The sequence below is a fragment of the Oncorhynchus nerka genome, linkage group LG22, assembly GCF_034236695.1.
Source record: "Oncorhynchus nerka isolate Pitt River linkage group LG22, Oner_Uvic_2.0, whole genome shotgun sequence".
Taxonomy (NCBI): Eukaryota; Metazoa; Chordata; class Actinopteri; order Salmoniformes; family Salmonidae; genus Oncorhynchus; species Oncorhynchus nerka.
The window spans coordinates 84,518,606-84,536,593 of record NC_088417.1 but is presented as its reverse complement, the minus strand read 5'-3'; the positions used below and the strand labels follow the sequence as shown (position 1 = coordinate 84,536,593).

The 17,988-nt window shown below is 44.2% G+C and overlaps 1 protein-coding gene across 2 annotated transcripts in view; it reads left to right on the top strand.

Annotated features, from left to right (window-relative positions):
* The window catches only part of LOC115105897 (poly [ADP-ribose] polymerase tankyrase-1-like), a 152,730-nt gene that overhangs the window by 65,986 nt on the left and 68,756 nt on the right, over window positions 1-17,988 (top strand). The window lies entirely within an intron of this gene.

The following is a 17,988-nucleotide window of genomic DNA, read 5'->3' as shown; positions in this document are numbered from 1 at the left end:
CCTGACCTTAGAGTTCCTTATTATTTTCCATGTTTGGTTAGGTCAGGGTGTGACTCTGGTGGGAAAGTCTATGTTTTCTATTTCTTTGGTTTTGGCCGTGTGTGGTTCCCAATCAGAGACAGCTGTCTATCGTTGTCTCTGATTGGGGATCATATATAAGTTGTCATTTTCCTTTTGGGTTTTGTGGGATCTTGTTTTCAGTATAGTTTCTTAGCCTTACAGAACTTTGCGCTTTCGTTTTTTTTGTCTTTGTTTGTTGCATGTTTAGCACTATGAAGTTTTATGTTCGTTGTGTTGTTTTTTGGTGGAACATTAATAAAGAAAATGTACGCCTACCACGCTGCACCTTGGTCCGGTCATTCTACAAACGAGAGCCGTAACAACTTCATTGAAGAATCCTCGCTTTTGACCAATCGCCGACGAGGGGCCGTAGACTTCGGCTACCAACTTCGGCTACCAACTTCGGCTTGCCTCGAGGAACAAATGTTGTGTGCCCGAGCAGACCAAAAACAACCTTACTGAAATCCAAAACTAACAAGAATGTCACAAAATCTCGTCATATTTGCACAAACTGTTCTGTTTCGACTGGGAAGCTTGCAGACTCCTTTAGTCTATAGTATAGAGATCTCTAGGCAATTTTTTAGACTCTTTCAAATAATGATTACAGTGTTGGTACTGTGTTTTGAATTAATAAGCTATATCGTCAGACATTTATGTTTTGAACCCCTATGTTTTTGAAGAGTAGCCTACCCCTCTGGTTTCCCAGGGGCTGGTGCTGTAGGGATGTTTTGCGTGAATTCCGCTGCGGATGGAGTATTGATTTTAACGCTGACTGTGTACTTCTTAAAGACTCCTCACATTCGCATATTGTTTGCCACAGACGGACAAATTTCAATTCCGTAACTAGCGTTATAGTTGAGTGAATTCACCTGGGACAGTAATGGATTTTCCTAGGTTATTTGTATCTATTCTCTGAAGCACCTTGTAGCCCTGGCTGTTTTCCCATTCTGCTGCTCTGAGGTAAATTTTGACTATCTTACCAGCATCATAAAGCACTCCATCTTAAATCTTCTCTCTCTGCTCCACTCGCTCGTTCTCTGCCTCTCTCGCTCTCTCTGCCTCTCTCGCTCTCTCTGCCTCTCTCGCTCTCTCTGCCTCTCTCGCTCTCTCTGCCTCTCTCGCTCTCTCTGCCTCTCTCGCTCTCTCTGCCTCTCGCTCTCTCTGCCTCTCGCTCTCTCTGCCTCTCGCTCTCTCTGCCTGTCGCTCTCTCTGCCTGTCGCTCTCTCTGCCTGTCGCTCTCTCTGCCTCTCGCTCTCTCTGCCTCTCGCTCTCTCTGCCTCTCGCTCTCTCTACTCCTCTCTCTCTGCCTGTCGCTCTCTCTGCCTGTCGCTCTCTCTGCCTGTCGCTCTCTCTGCCTCTCGCTCTCTCTGCCTCTCGCTCTCTCTGCCTCTCGCTCTCTCTGCCTCTCGCTCTCTCTGCCTCTCGCTCTCTCTACTCCTCTCTCTCTGCCTCTCGCTCTCTCTGCCTCTCGCTCTCTCTGCCTCTCGCTCTCTCTGCCTCTCGCTCTCTCTGCCTCTCGCTCTCTCTGCGTCTCGCTCTCTCTGCCTGTCGCTCTCTCTGCCTCCCGCTCTCTCTGCCTCTCGCTCTCTCTCGCTCTCTCTGCCTCTCTCTCTCTGCCTCTCGCTCTCTCTCGCTCTCTCTGCGTCTCACTCTCTCTGCCTCTCACTCTCTCTGCCTCTCGTTCTTTCTCTCTGTGTCTGTCTCTCTGCCACAAACTTCTTCTCCCTAAGGGGTAATGTCAAGTAGCACACAGAGTAATTGCAAAGGGAAAAGGAATCTGAGGTTTCAGTGTGTTTTAAGGTTGAAGGGTCTCTTGTCAAGGTAAACAATCAGTGGCTTGTATTTACCCTAGCCTATATTTATTTCTACAACTCTGAATGTGTGTGTGTTTAACCCTGGAGTTGAAACCAATTTTCCCCCAATAATTTCAGACCACCATTTTTTTCATTCAGTTCCAGTGTTCCCGACCAAATAAATTACTTTCTGAACCTGTTTGAACCCAAGAAATGGTACTGGTTTATATAGTCGCTTTGTGTTCCTTTTTAACCTGTGAAATCAAGTTAATTTTTTTGACATTTAGCTCATTAAATGACTTCACCAATCAGTGTGGATAGAGCAGGCAAGCTAGTTGTTTACATGCGTGATGGACAGACAAGTGAAGGTTTTGGTGCAAGACGCTACTGACATTTTCTGTGTGGTGGGAGAGCGAGAGAGAGAGGGTTGAGGAGGAGGCTGGAAGCACTCGGCATATTGTTGTAACATGTATTATCTGAATTAGGTCCACAGAACAACACCTAGGAGGAGCAGCTTCTATGGAGGAACCTTTTCATGTATTTTGAGCTTGCTAGCTAACAAGCTATAGCTAGCTAACAAGCTATAGCTAGCTAACAAGCTTGTGTGTGCAGAGCAGCACCAGAATTAATAACATCATGCTTTTTTGTAGTTAACTTCTTGCGGCGAGCCATCCCGGATCCGGGATCGTGAATACAGCCTCAAGCTCATTACCATAACGCAACGTTAACTATTCATGAAAATCGCAAATGAAATGAAATCAATATGCTAGCTCTCAAGCTTAGCCTTTTGTTAACAACACTGTCATCTCAGATTTTCAAAAATATGCTTCTCAACCATAGCAAAACTAGCATTTGTGTAACAGTATTGATAGCTAGCATTAGCATTTAGCATTAGCATTCAGCAGGCAACATTTTCACAAAAAACAGAAAACCATTCAAATAAAATCATTTACCTTTGAAGAACTTCGGATGTTTTCAATGAGGAGACTCAGTTAGATAGCAAATGTTCCGTTTTTCCTGAAAGATTATTTGTTTAGGAGAAATCGCTCCATTTTGTGCGTCACGTTTAGCTACTAAAAAAACCTGTATCCAGGATTGTGTAAATCTATCCGCAAGCTCATTAGCATAACACCACATGAACTATTCATGAAAATCGCAAATTAAATGAAATCAATATGCTAGCTCTCAAGCTTAGCCTTTTGTTAACAACACTGTCATCTCAGATTTTCAAAAATATGCTTCTCAACCATAGCAAAACTAGCATTTAGCATTTAGCGTTAACATTTAGCATTAGCATTTAGCGTTAGCATCAGCAGGCAACATTTTCACAAAAACCAGAAAAACATTCAAATAAATAATTTACCTTTGAAGAACTTCGGATGTTTTCAATGAGGAGACTCTCAGTTATCAAATGTTCAGTCCTGAAAGATTATTTGTGCAGGAAAAATCGGTCCGTTTGGTGCGTCACGTTTGGCTACCAAAAAAAAACGAAAATTCAGTTATCCAAACGCCAAACTTTTTTCCAAATTAACTCCATAATATCGACTGAAACATGGCAAACGTTGTTTTGAACCAATCCTCAAGGTGTTTTTCACATATCTCTTCGATGATATATGGTTCGTGGAAGTGTCCTTTCCCCTCTGAATCGCATGGCAAAATGCATGCAGCTGAAGATTACGCAACAATTTAGACAAAGGACACCGGGCGGACCCCTGGCAAATGTAGTCTCTTATGGCCAATCTTCCAATGATATGCCTACAAATACGTCACAATGCTGCAGACATCTTGGACGAACGGCAGAGAGCTTAGGTTCATTCATCACACATTCACTGCCATATAAGGAGACGATGGGAAACAGAGCCTCAAAAATTCTGCTCATTTCCTGTTTGAGGTTTCATCTTGGTTTCGCCTGTAGCATGAGTTCTGTGGCACTCACAGATAATATCTTTGCAGTTTTGAAAACGTCAGAGTGTTTTCTTTCCAAAGCTGCCAATTATATGCATAGTCGAGCATCTTTTCGTGACAAAATATTGCGCTTAAAACGGGCACGTTTTTTTATCCAATAATGACATAGCGCCCCCATAGGTTGAAGAGGTTAATACATCCAACTTGAAATGTGATAACTAGTCCTATAGTATCCTTGACTATAATTGAAAAAGGTCATCCATTCTTCTAATAAAAAATCTCTCTTCTGAGTAACGATTGTAACATCAGTACAGTAGCCTATCCTTCGGAGGGGCGCGGGGCAGGTAGCCTAAACATGCACACTGGTAAATATTTTCAGCTTGCAGGCAGACACTGGGATATGTTCTGAGTGCCATAGTGAGGGCTTTGCAGTGGTGCGTTTTTGTGGGTTTTTTGTGGAACTAGAAAAAATGCCTGGAATGTAAAGTAACGGTATTAACAGGTTCCCATGCTTTTAAAATAACCATTCTGTTCCGAAATAGTATGGATCACTTTAGTTTGTTTCTGTTCCTTGGATGGAAAGAAATCATATTTTCAGTTCTGTTTCCTGAAACAGTTCCAACCCCATGGTTTAGCCTAGCTTATATTTATGTCTACATCTATGTGGGGGAGTGCTTTCAGCAGCCTCCAACCCAGCCATTTGACTCGGGTAATGATATATCCCTGACCAGCACACACAGCAGAGGATTGACAAAGGACTGGGGAGAATGAAAAGCCCATTCAATAGGTTTCAGTTATGATGAAACCACTCTACATTTGTCAGTACAGGTTAACATGCCACCGCAGTCAGAGGCTGGCACTAAAACAGCATTGAATTCTTTATTTTTGTAAACATTTATTTCACCTTTATTTAACCAGGTAGGCTAGTTGAGAACACCTTTATTTAACCAGGCAACAACACAGAGTTACACATGGAATAAACAAAACATGCAGTCAATAACGAAGTCTATATACAGTGAGTGTAAATTAGGTCAAATAAGGGAGTTAAGGCAATAAATAGGCCATGGTGGCGAAGTAATTACAATATGGCAATTAAACACTGGAATGGTAGATGTGCAGAAGATGGATGTGCAAGTAGAGATACTGTGGTGCAAAAGGAGCAAAATAAATAAATACAGTATTGGAATGAGGTAGATAGATGGGCTGTATACAGATGGGCTATGCACAGGTGCAGTGATCTGTGAGCTGCTCTGACAGTTGGTTCTTAAAGCTAGTGAGGGAGATGGGAATCTCCAGCTTCAGTGATTTTTGCAGTTCGTTCCAGTCAGTGGCAGCAGAGAACTGGAAGGAAATGCGACCAAATGAGGAATTGGCTTTGGTGGTGACCAGTGAGATATACCTGCTGGAGCAAGTGCTACGAGTGGGTGCTGCTATGGTGACCAGCGAGCTGAGATAGGGCGGGCCTTTACCTAGCAGAGACTTGTAGATAACCTGTAGCCAGTGGATTTGGCGACGAGTATGAAGCGAAGGCCAGCCAACGAGAGTGTATAGGTCGCAGTGGTGAGTAGTGTATGGGGCTTTGGTGGCAAAACGGATGGCACTGTGATAGACTACATCCAGTTTGCTGAGTAGAGTGTTGGAGGCTATTTTATAGATGACATCGGCGAAGTCAAGGATCGGTAGGATGGTCAGTTTTACGAGGGTATGTTTGGCAGCATGAGTGAAGGAAGCTTTGTTGCGAAATAGGAAGCCAATTCTAGATTTAATTTTTGATTGGAGATGCTTAATATGAGTCTGGAGGGAGAGTTTACTGTCTTGCCAGACACCTAGGTATTTGTAGTTATCCACGTATTCTAAGTCAGAGCCGTCCAAAGTAGTGATGCTGGATGGGCGGGCAGGTACGGGCAATGATCGGTTGAATAGCATGCCGTCATTGGACACTGTGCTATCTAACCTCCAAACGAGCTTCAATGCCATACAGCACTCCTTCCGTGGCCTCCAACTGCTCTTAAACGCGAGTAAAACCAAATGCATGCTTTTCAACCGATCGCTGCCTGCACCCGCATGCCCGACTAGCATCACCACCCTGGATGGTTCCGACCTTGAATATGTGGACATCTATAAGTACCTAAGTGTCTGGCTAGACTGCAAACTCTCCTTCCAGACTCACATCAAACATCTCCAATCGAAAATCAAATCAAGAGTCGGCTTTCTATTCCGCAACAAAGCCTCCTTCACTCACGCCGCCAAGCTTACCCTAGTAAAACTGACTATCCTACCGATCCTCGATTTCGGCGATGTCATCTACAAAATGGCTTCCAACACTCTACTCAGCAAACTGGATGCAGTCTATCATAGTGCCATCCGTTTTGTCACCAAAGCACCTTATACCACCCACCACTGCGACTTGTATGCTCTAGTCGGCTGGCCCTCGCTACATATTCGTCGCCAGACCCACTGGCTCCAGGTCATCTACAAGTCCATGCTAGGTAAAGCTCCGCCTTATCTCAGTTCACTGGTCACGATGGCAACACCCATCCGTAGCACACGCTCCAGCAGGTGTATCTCACTGATCATCCCTAAAGCCAACACCTCATTTGGCCGCCTTTCGTTCCAGTACTCTGCTGCCTGTGACTGGAACGAACTGCAAAAATCGCTGAAGTTGGAGACTTTATCTCCTCACCAACTTCAAACATCAGCTATCCGAGCAGCTAACCGATCGCTGCAGCTGTACATAGTCTATTGGTAAATAGCCCACCCATTTTCACCTACCTCATTCCCATACTGTTTTTATACTGTTTTTTTTATTAATTTATTTACTTTTCTGCTCTTTTGCACACCAATATCTCTACCTGTACATGACCATCTGATCATTTATCACCCCAGTGTTAATCTGCAAAATTGTATTATTCGCCTACCTCCTCATGCCTTTTGCACACATTGTATATAGACTGCCCATTTTTTTCTACTGTGTTATTGACTTGTTAATTGTTTATTCCATGTGTAACTCTGTGTTGTCTGTTCACACTGCTATGCTTTATCTTGGCCAGGTCGCAGTTGCAAATGAGAACTTGTTCTCAACTAGCCTACCTGGTTAAATAAAGGTGAAATAAAAAAAAAAAAATACATTTTTTTAGTTTTATTTGCGTTTAAGAGCAGTTGGAGGCCACGGAAGGAGAGTTGTATGGCATTGAAGCTCGTCTGGAGGTTAGTTAACAGTGTCCAAAGAAGGGCCAGAAGTATATAGAATGGTGTCGTCTGCATAGAGGTGGATCAGAGAATCACCAGCAGCAAGAGCGACATCATTGATGTATACAGAGAAGAGAGTCGGCCCGAGAATTGAACCCTGTGGCACCCCCATAGAGACTGCCAGAGGTCCGGACAACAGGCCCTCCGATTTGACACACTGAGCTCTATCAGAGAAGTAGTTGGTGAACCAGGCGAGGCAATCATTTGAGAAACCAAGGCTGTTGAGTCCGCCAATAAGAATGTGGTGATTGACAGGTCGATGGCCAGGTCGATGAATACAGCTGCACAGTAATGTCTCTTATCGATGACAATTAGGATATCATTAAGGACCTTGAGCGTGGCTCAGGTGCACCCATGACCAGCTCGGAAACCAGATTGCATAGCGGAGAAGATACAATGTGATTCAAAATGGTCAGTAATCTGTTTGTTAACTTGGCTTGTGAAGACCTTAGAGATGTAGGATAGATATAGGTCTGTAGCAGTTTGGGTCTAGAGTGTCTCCCCCTTTGAAGATGGGGATGACCGCGGCAGCTTTCCAATCTTTGGAAATCTCAGGCGATACGAAAGAGAGGTTGAACAGGCTAGTAATAGGGGTTGCAACAATTTCGGCAGATAATTTTAGAAAGAGGGTCCAGATTGTCTAGCCCGGCTGATTTGTAGGGGTCCACGTTTTGCAGCTATTTCAGAACATCAGCTATCTGGATATGGGTGAAGGAGAAATGGTGGGGGGTTGCTGTGGAGGGTGCCGGGCAGTTGACCGGGGTAGGGGTAGCCAGGTGGAAAGCATGGCCAACCGTAGAGAAATGCTTATTGAAATTCTCAATTATAGTGGATTTGTCGGTTGTAACAGTGTTTCCTAGCCTCAGAGCAGTGGGTAGCTGGGAGGAGGTGCTCTTATTCTCCATGGACTTTACAGTGTCCCAGAACTTTTTTGAGATTGTACTGCAGGATGCAAATTTCTGTTTGAAAAAGATAGCCTTAGCTTTCCTAATTGCCTGTGTATATTGGTTCCTAACTTCCCTGAAAAGTTGCATATCACGGGGGCTATTCGATGCTAATGCAGAACGCCACAGGATGTTGTTGTGCTGGTCAAGGGCAGACAGGTCTGGAGTGAACCGAGGGCTATATTTATTCCTGGTTCTAAATTTTTTGAATGGGGCATGCCATTTGAATGGGGCATGGTGAGGAAGGCTCTTTTAAAGAATAACCAGGCATCCTCTACTGTCGGGTTGAGGTCAATGTCATTCCAGGATACCCCCCCCCCCGCCCAGGTGTTTTAGGGAGCGTTTGACAGTGATGAGGGGTGGTCGTTTGCTCGCAGACCCATTACGGATGCAGGCAATGAGGCAGTGATCGCTGAGATCTTGGTTGAAAACAGCAGAGGTGTATTTGGAGGGTGAGTTAGTTAGGATGATATCTATGAGGGTTCCCGTGTTTACGGATATGGGGTTATATCTGGTAGGTTCATTGATAAATTGTGTGAGATTGAGGGCATCAAGCTTAGATTGTAGGATGGCTGGGGTGTTAAGCGTGTGTCAGTTTAGGTCACCTAGCAGCACGACCTCAGAAGATAGATGGGGGCAATAAAATCACATGGTGTCAAGGGCACAGCTGGGGGCAGAGGGTGGTCTATGCAAGCGGCACCGGTGAGAGACTTGTTTCTGGAGGTTAATTTTTAGAAGTAGAAGCTCAAATTGTTTGGGTACAGACCTGGATAGTAAGACAGAACTCTGCAGGTTTTCTTTGCAGTAAATTGCAACACCGCCCTATCTTGTCGGAAAATGTTATAGTTACGAATGGAAATTTCACGTTTTTTGGTGGTCTTCCTAAACCAGGATTCAGACACGGCTAGGACATCCGGATTGGTGGAGTGTGCTAGGGCAGTAATAAAACAAACTTCTAATGTTAACGTGCATGAAACCAAGACTTTTACGGTTGCAGAAGTCAACAAATGAGAGAGCCTGGGGGATGGGAGTGGAGGTAGACACTGCAGGGCCTGGATTAACCTCTACATCACCAGAGGAACAGAGGAGGAGTAGGATAAGGGAACGGCTAAAGGCTAACAGAACTGGACGCCTAGTACGTTCAGAACAGAGAGTAAAAGGAGCAGATTTCTGGGCACGGTAGAATATATTCAAGGCATAATGTACAGACAAAGGTATAGTAGGGTGTGAATACAGTGGGGGTAAACCTGTGCATATAGTGATAATGAAAGATATATTGTCTCTAGAAATAGCATTTAAACCAGGTGATGTCACTGCGTGTGTGGGAGGTGGAACTAAATTGTTAGCCGAGACGTGTTGAGCAGTGCTAGAGGCTCTACAGTGAAATAAAACAATAGTTACAAACCAGAACAGCAATCGACACAGCATGGTGACGTTAGGGAAAGGCATGGAGACGTTAGGGAAAGGCATGGAGACGTTAGGGAAAGGCATGGAGACGTTAGGGAAAGGCATGGTGACGTTAGGGAAAGGCATGGTGACGTTAGGGAAAGGCATGGTGACGTTAGGGAAAGGCATGACGACGTTAGGGAAAGGCATGGCGACGTTAGGGAAAGGCATGGCGACGTTAGGGAAAGGCATGGTGACGTTAGGGAAAGGCATGGCGACGTTAGGGAAAGGCATGGAGACGTTAGGGAAAGGCATGGCGACGTTAGGGAAAGGCATGGCGACGTTAGGGAAAGGCATGGCGACGTTAGGGAAAGGCATGGCGACGTTAGGGAAAGGCATGGCGACGTTAGGGAAAGGCATGGCGACGTTAGGGAAAGGCATGGCGACGTTAGGGAAAGGCATGGCGACGTTAGGGAAAGGCATGGCGACGTTAGGGAAAGGCATGCGTAGCCGGGTGATCATACAAGTCCAGTGCGTGGCTTCAGGCAGCTAGCGGCACGGGGCTAGCAGGCTAACAGAAAGGCCTTCGAGGAATGACGTGACGGAGGGAAGTCTGTTGTGGCCCCCTCGTGCAGTTACATCAATGAGCTGTATTCCGCCATAAGCAAACAACAAAACACTCACCCAGAGGCGACGCTCCTAGTAGCCAGGGACTTTAATGCAGAGAAACTTAAATCGGTCTTACCAAATTTCTATCAGCATGTTAAATGTACAACCAGAGGGAAAATAACTCTAGACCACCTTTACTCCACACACAGAGACGCATACAAAGCTCTCCCTCACTCTCCATTTGGCAAATCTGACCATAATTATATCCTCCTGATTCCTGCTTACAAGAAAGAATTAAAGCAAGAAGCACCAGTGACTAGATCAATCAAAAAGTGGTCAGATGAAGCAGATACTACGCTACTGAATGGCTGCTGCGATGGCACACTGTGGTATTTCACCTAAAAGATATGGGAGTTTATCAAAATTGGCTTTGTTTTCAAATTCTTTGCGGTTCTGTGTAATCTGAGGGAAATATTGTATGTCACTCTTATAAGGACATACATTTGGCAGGAGGTTAGGAAGTGCAGCTCGGTTTCCACCATTTTGTGGGCAGTGGGGCCCATAATCTGTCTTCCTTTAATAGCCAGGTCTGCCTATGACGGCCTCTGAATAGCGAGTCCGCGCTCTCTGAGTCTGTACACAGTCGAAGGTATTCTGCTGCTGTGTATTCTTTGATTAGGGCCAAATAAGATTCCAGTTTGCTCAGTCTTTTTGTTCATTTCTTTCCAATGTGTCAAGTAATTATCTTTTTTTAATGATTTTGTTGGGTCTAATTGTGTTGTTGTTCTGGGGGTCTGTTTGTGTTTGTCAACAGAGTCCCAGTACCAGCTGGCTGAGGGGACTCTTTTCCAGGTTCGTCTCTCTGTAGGTGAGGGCTTTGTTATGTTTGAGGTTTGAGAATCGCTTCCTTTTAGGTGGTTGTGGAATTTAATAGCTCTTTTCTGGATTTTTTATAATTAACAGTAATCATACTAATTCTGCTCTGTATTCATCTTTTTTCTTTTTTTTTGTACATGGAGGATGTTTTAGCAGTCTCAATTTAGTGTTTGTCCCACTTTGAGTTCTTGGTTGTTGCGTGGTCCCCAGACCTCACAACCATAAAGGGCAATGGGTTCTATAACTGATTCAAGCATTTTTTGCCAGAACATTTGACATCACAATTAAGATATGTTCCTTTGATGGCAAAGAAAGGCCCTTCTTGCCTTCTCTCAGATCGTTCACAGTTTTGTGGAAGTTGGCTGTGGTGCTGCTTGATTAGGTTGAGGTAGGTATCATTTTTTGTGTGCTCTAGGGCAACCGTGTCTAGGTGGAATTTGAATTTGTGGTCCTGGCAACTGGACTTTTTTTGGAAAGTCTGATAGGGAGAGTGGGTGCAAGAGGGAGAAACCAAAGTGCAGGTCTGCTTGTGTAAAATGAACTTTCTCCTTATCAGGGATAGGCTCATTGATTACTGTGGCAACTGCCTTTTGATTGTTCCCCTGTGCTGAAAGGGCCTGTTTCTGAGATATCCAGCCAGCACTCTTCAGTCTTTCTTTGGCAGGGCATAATATACCTCTTCTGTTGCCATGAGAACAGGCAGATTCTTCCCAGGAAACCTTCTTTCCTTGTCCCCTCCTGTCCTCCACTCATAACATTCCTTCCTTCCTGTCCTCCACTCAATACATTCCTTCCTTCCTGTCCTCCACTCTTAACATTTGGGCCAGATGGCAGGCAGAACTGATAAGGAGTTGTCCACCGTGACACACAGGCACATGTTTGCACTATGCAGGCATGCAAGCACGAGCAAGCGCATGAGAAACACACACACACACACACACAGCGGTTGGGGAGAGCAGTGAGGCTGCTGTTATTCCCCTCTGCGATGGCACAGGGAGTGATTTGTCTTACCGGATATCTGTTGGCCTTAGTGGCTATTATCTTCCAGCTATAATTGCCTAGTTTTCCTCATGGCTGCTCTGCTGTCTGGAAGAAGATGGTGCAGTAGGCCAGGCAGAGTACAGCACGGAGCAGGAGACTGGGAGAACAGCAGGAGTCGGATAGGCCTAATGAGCTGGGTTAAAGGGACACTTCGGGATTTTGGCAATGAACTCTTTTATCTTCTTCTCCAGAGTCAGATGAACTTTTGGATACCATTTTTATGTCTGTGTCCAGTATGAAGGAAGTTGAGAGGTAGTTCGGCGAGCCAATGCTAATTAGCGTTAGCGCAATGCCTGGAAGTCTATAGGTATCTACTAGCATTGGGAAGTTGATGAAGGGCCTCATTGCCAAAATCCCGAAGTATCCCTTTAAAGGCTGCTCCGCTCCGGACCCTGGGGAAAAATTGTGGAGAGGGGGATTTATCCAATTGTTTTGTTTGGGATTTTATTTTTGTGACGAAATGTTTCATTGGGAAATGAACGATTCAATTCCACCCACCATTTAAGTCTTTTGAAAATGCTGCCTGGAAAGAGAGAAAGACAGCCGAAATAATCCATAAAGTTATTCTGTGGATTTTTGACTTGAACCCTTTCTGGTTATAGACACCATATTGTAACCTATTTTATGATTTCTCTGTCTTGTTACTTTTATGTGATTGATCCCTTTCACAATGAATAACCCGTTTTTGAATAAGTCCGATTACACTAAGATTGAACAGTGTAGTCTACATTATCACTACCCCCCTCCTCTCAAACTCCCTTTATTCATCATCTAGAGATGCTCTCCCAAGTCAGAGGCAGATGAGAAATTACAATATTTACTCCACCTTGCCCCCCCTCTGCTCTACTATGTTGTTATGGATGTAGCACGCTCTCATGCTTTTTAAACCATCTAAAGCTGTGCTGACCATTCGGGCTGGGAATTGCCAGGGACCTCACAATACGATATTATCACAGTACTTATGTTTCAATACAATATGTATTGCGATTCTCACCATTAGATATTTATCGCTATTCGGTATTGCCATTTGGTGTTCCAAACATTTTGCTCACTATATAATCTGCTGCAGAGAGACAAGAGGGAGACATAATGAATATTTGTTTTGGTCAGTTAGGGAAATAAAAGTGCTGAAACATGTTGGCTCACTATTTATAAAGAAGATGGAGAACAAGCTATAGGATGAAAAATACTGGAGTTTTGGCGTAGGTACAGACAACTAGTGCTAGATAACACTACCTAGCAAAATATCATATATTTTTTAACAAATCGATACTTGGGAGTCAAAGTATCGATATACTATCATCCCAAATAATATTGCAATATCTAACTATAGATAAAAAAATATATATATATATATATATATATATATAAAAAAAAAGGTTTTTATTATAATATATTTTTTACCCATCTTATCAGATTTACATCAAGATGGCTTCCATGTACTGCTCCTAGTCCTGCTGTAGTCAGAAAGAATGCTAAAGGCTTGATTTACAGTAACAAACAAAGACATTTGTCTTGTTTGTTCACAGCTGTTAGTTGTCTAACCGCTCCTCCTTTGGTGAACAGGTCAGAACTGTAGGCCTGTCTGGTCTTCCCCACTCACACCACACAGTGAGGCTTCAACATGTATGCTGAGCTTGTGACCGAATTGATCTTCCATTTTAAAGAACACACACGGAATAAATGTTGTGAACTTTATACCCTCCTCAGTATGTCTATTGAAAACAGAGGGGATTGCAATTCACAAGCTTATTCTTTCTTCTTCAGACAGACATAGTAAAACGTATTCAGGGAAATGCAGTGGTTTGATCCCACAATGTAAATACTTATAGAAATGTTTAGGCTAGATGAAATCTGATTTGGTTTTCAATCATAATGACACGGTTGACAAAGATAGAATAGCCCTTCGTTGAAACGAGACATTTAGCCGACATCTCACAAACTCTCTGAAGACTAGAGCTGCTAAAGGTTTAGACGACCCTGCTAGATGGCTTTAGAGGCAGAAGGACTGTGTAATGTTTTCTCATTTAGCATCGCCTAAGTAGCCAGAGGAAGTCATTGAATCTCTCTTTCTTTTCTTCTCTCCTCCTCTACATAACACTTCCCCTGATTAATTCATCTTAGTCCAACACACTGGTGGAAATGAGAACAAATTGAACCAATGAGAGGGGAAGGCTGCAGCTGTGTGTTTGTGCCAGCTCAGGTTGGAAGGTAGATGCCGAGATGACCTGGGGCCTCATTTATAACTGTTGTGTACATTTCACACTATATATCTGCACATGTTTCCGTTATGAATCAGACTTTTCCAGAAACCTTTTATGGTGCCGATAACGCCATTATTTGCTGTATACTTTGGTATTGGAATTAGGCCAAGACGGTACCTAAAGGAAATAGCAATGGCGAACTTGATCAAATGTCTTTGGAGGTGTTGGCAGAATGATCTGACTATTTCTGAAAGACAAGAAGGTTTTATTAAATGTTGTGGACCTGTAAACAGATCGTTTGAATTAAAGGTTTTGTATTTACTTTTTCCTGAACCTAAATATGCTTCACTGTCCGTGAAATCTGAAACATTGTATACTTCTGGGGGGGGAAATACAGTAGGCCTACGCACTTCCATGCAAATATCAACTGTATGTTCACCTGCTATATTCAGAGGTTCCTTTCAGATGCGAAAACTAGAAATGATAATAGCCTTTCTAGTATGCACAATTTAAAGAAGAGATGTGCGCGGTTGTTGTATGGCTACTATTCTGCAATGGTTGTGATTATTTGTAGTATGTTTATAAATGTACATATTGCCTACTCAAGAAATTTGACATGACAGTATTCCGACGTAGCCTACAAACGTCAATGGAACAGGTGATCCTTCTGATCCTACCGTTAAACTGCTCTTCGGATCAGATCCCAAAATCCAATGAAATGAGAGATGGGACGAATGGTAGCCTATCCTAACTTGTTGTAGGCCTATAGATTATTTCACAAGTATGAAACCTTCACAGTCAGAAAAAGCGTAGAATTGATTCTGCAACGATCATGGAAATGAATAAATAGGAAATAGGTGGATATTTCAAATGACTTTAAAATGCATTGGTTTTGGCTCTTCTCACTAACGGAAAATGATTGCATCTTATTATATTTAGCTACCTATTTTTTTGTTATGAGTGAGGGTCATCATATATTTGTAATTTGCACAAGGCTACTAGTCTACTTTTGCCTCCCTGCAATGCAATCCTTCAACCACTAGAAGCTGAGCGTACACATGGTCTACAGTTTGAGGGAGGATAAGCACTTTCTCAAATCAAGTTCAGTGTTTATAAATGCCAACTTCTACACGAAGGCCCCTAGTGAAGGACATTGGAACGGTTCCCCTTTTGTGTTTAGAGGTCAATCTGAAAGCTGAGATATTGTAAAGACCGGCCCCTACTGATACACACCAGTCATTATGTCACAATACCCCGCACACACACACACACACACACACACACACACAGAGACTCATGGTTCTGTCAGTGGCAGCAGCATAATCAGTGGAGCTGTCTGTTTCAGTAAGGTCACTTAGTTATTACCATGTAGTGCTGTCATTGGACACATGCCCTCCCAGGCTGTGGAGAGAGAAGAACTGAGTCACCTTGCTGTGCTGCACTCCGAGGGACATCCATGGCACAGAGCCACTGCCACCCTGCTCTGTGGTGGGAGATTTGCATGCAGGCCGACAGAGGTGGATGAGAGGATTGTTCTGAGCTTTTACCCTGTCCTTCTCTCTGTCTCCCTGTAGTCCGCAGTATTGTAGGGAATATGCACACACACACGTACACACACACAGTCAATTGCACAAACTCCATACTCTATGGTCACTTTTTGTTGTAAAGTTTCCAATCCCATTCGTTAGACAGCGTTGAGATAGTTTGCCAGAAATTCTTGACGCTCCCACATCTCCTACTGGTTTTGTTGCGTGTAGTGATTGTGATGGCATCATGCAGAGCGTGCCAGAGCCAGTGTCTAAAGCCAGACTGTAGTTAATGGTCTCTGAAGCCTTGCCATCTGCTGTGTTTGGTAATTTCCTCTCTGTCCTGTCAATAATGTAATATCTGTTAGAACGATATCCTCTGAGTCTGAGTGCAGTCAGACAGCAGAGGCAAAGGCAGGAAACCACTGCTCTGCCCTGGCAAAGATGGATGGGAGCACCGCATGCCTCCGATGAGATTTACTTCCGTGATTGGTATTGACTGATGCAACCCGTTCCACACACACACACACACACTACTCCCCCACAAAGGACTTTGAGATAGAAGCACAATGTAATTTATGGCATCCATTAACTGCCCTCTGGGGTCTGGCCATTCCAGTCAGTCTATCTCTTGGTCCCAGTCAGCTGCCAATCAAATGTCAGGGATGGTTACTGAGGGTAGGGGCATCATCACTTACAACACAGGGTGAAGAAGGGTGGTGTGTGTGTGTGTCTCACCTTGCTTTATCTCAGGGGAGGAGGGGAGTTGTTTGGTCTTGCTGCCCATGTGTCTCTGAGTTAATGCATCATTATGTCCACAGACCTAAAAGCCTGCCTCCACCTGTCCCTCTCTCTGAATGGGAGTCTATCCCAGCCATACACTCATTTTGCCCCAGGAGACCCCCCCCCCCCCCCCCCCCTCCCATGGATGCATTCTGTGCGTTCAGCTCTTAACACCAGGCAGGCTCCCTCCCTGTCTCCACACCCCCTGCTGTTGGAATGGAAACAAAGGACTCCTCCTATTACGACACTGTTTGTCTGTCTGTGCACCGCCTTTTTGTGCTCGCTCTCTCACTTTCTCGCTCGTGTTCTTTCAATTCAATTCAAAGGGCTTTATTGGCATGGGAAACATGTTTACATGACCAAAGCAAGTGAAATAGATAATAAACAATCAAAAATTAACAGTAAACATTACTCTCATAAAAGTTTACAAGGAATGTACATTTAAAATGGAATTACAGCTATGTACAGTTATAACGATGTGCAAATAGTTACTGTACAAAAGGGAAAATAAATAAACATTAATATGGGTTGTATTTACAATGGTGTTTGTTTTTCACTGGTTGACCTTTTCTTTGGGGTCTGTGTTTGTGAACAGAGCCCCAGTACCAGCTTGCTTAGGGGACTCTCTTCTCCAGGTTAATCTCTGTAGGTGATGGCTTTGTTATGGATGGTTTGGGGACCCGCTACCCTACAGATCAACATCAACCAAAGGGGTGTGCACTGAGCTACCCTACAGAGCAACATCAACCAAAGGGGTGTACACTGAGCTACCCTACAGAGCAACATCAACCAAAGGGGTGTGCACTGAGCTACCCTACAGAGCAACATCAACCAAAGGGGTGTACACTGAGCTACCCTACAGAGCAACATCAACCAAAGGGGTGTGCACTGAGCTACCCTACAGAGCAACATCAACCAAAGGGGTGTGCACTGAGCTACCCTACAGAGCAACATCAACCAAAGGGGTGTGCACTGAGCTACCCTACAGAGCAACATCAACCAAAGGGGTGTGCACTGAGCTACCCTACAGAGCAACATCAACCAAAGGGGTGTGCACTGAGCTACCCTACAGAGCAACATCAACCAAAGGGGTGTGCACTGAGCTACCCTACAGAGCAACATCGCAACCTTCCGGTTACTAGTCCAACGCTCTAACCACTAGGCTACCCTGCATGAGGTGGAATGTTTACAACAGTCATGATAACAGCTGAAAACTGCCTCGGAGGTAGAAGGGTCAGCATTTGACCATCTGGTATTCCAAGATGGGTGAGCAACCATTTGTTGTTGATGAAGATGCAAACTGCTCCCTTAGGGCTGGGCGGTATACCATATTTTACTATAAACTGGTATTGATGTGTTGACCGGTTTGGGTTTTTACATGACCTTTTATAACAGAGAGCGAGCACAGAAAACACAGACAGAGAGAGCACAGAAAACACAGACAGAGAGAGCACAGAAAACACAGACAGAGAGAGCACAGAAAACACAGACAGAGAGAGGCAGAGACACAGAGAGAGAGAGAGAGACAGAAACACAGACAGAGGCAGATACACAGAGAGGCAGAGACACAGAGAGAGAGAGAGGCAGAGACACAGAGAGAGAGAGAGAGGCA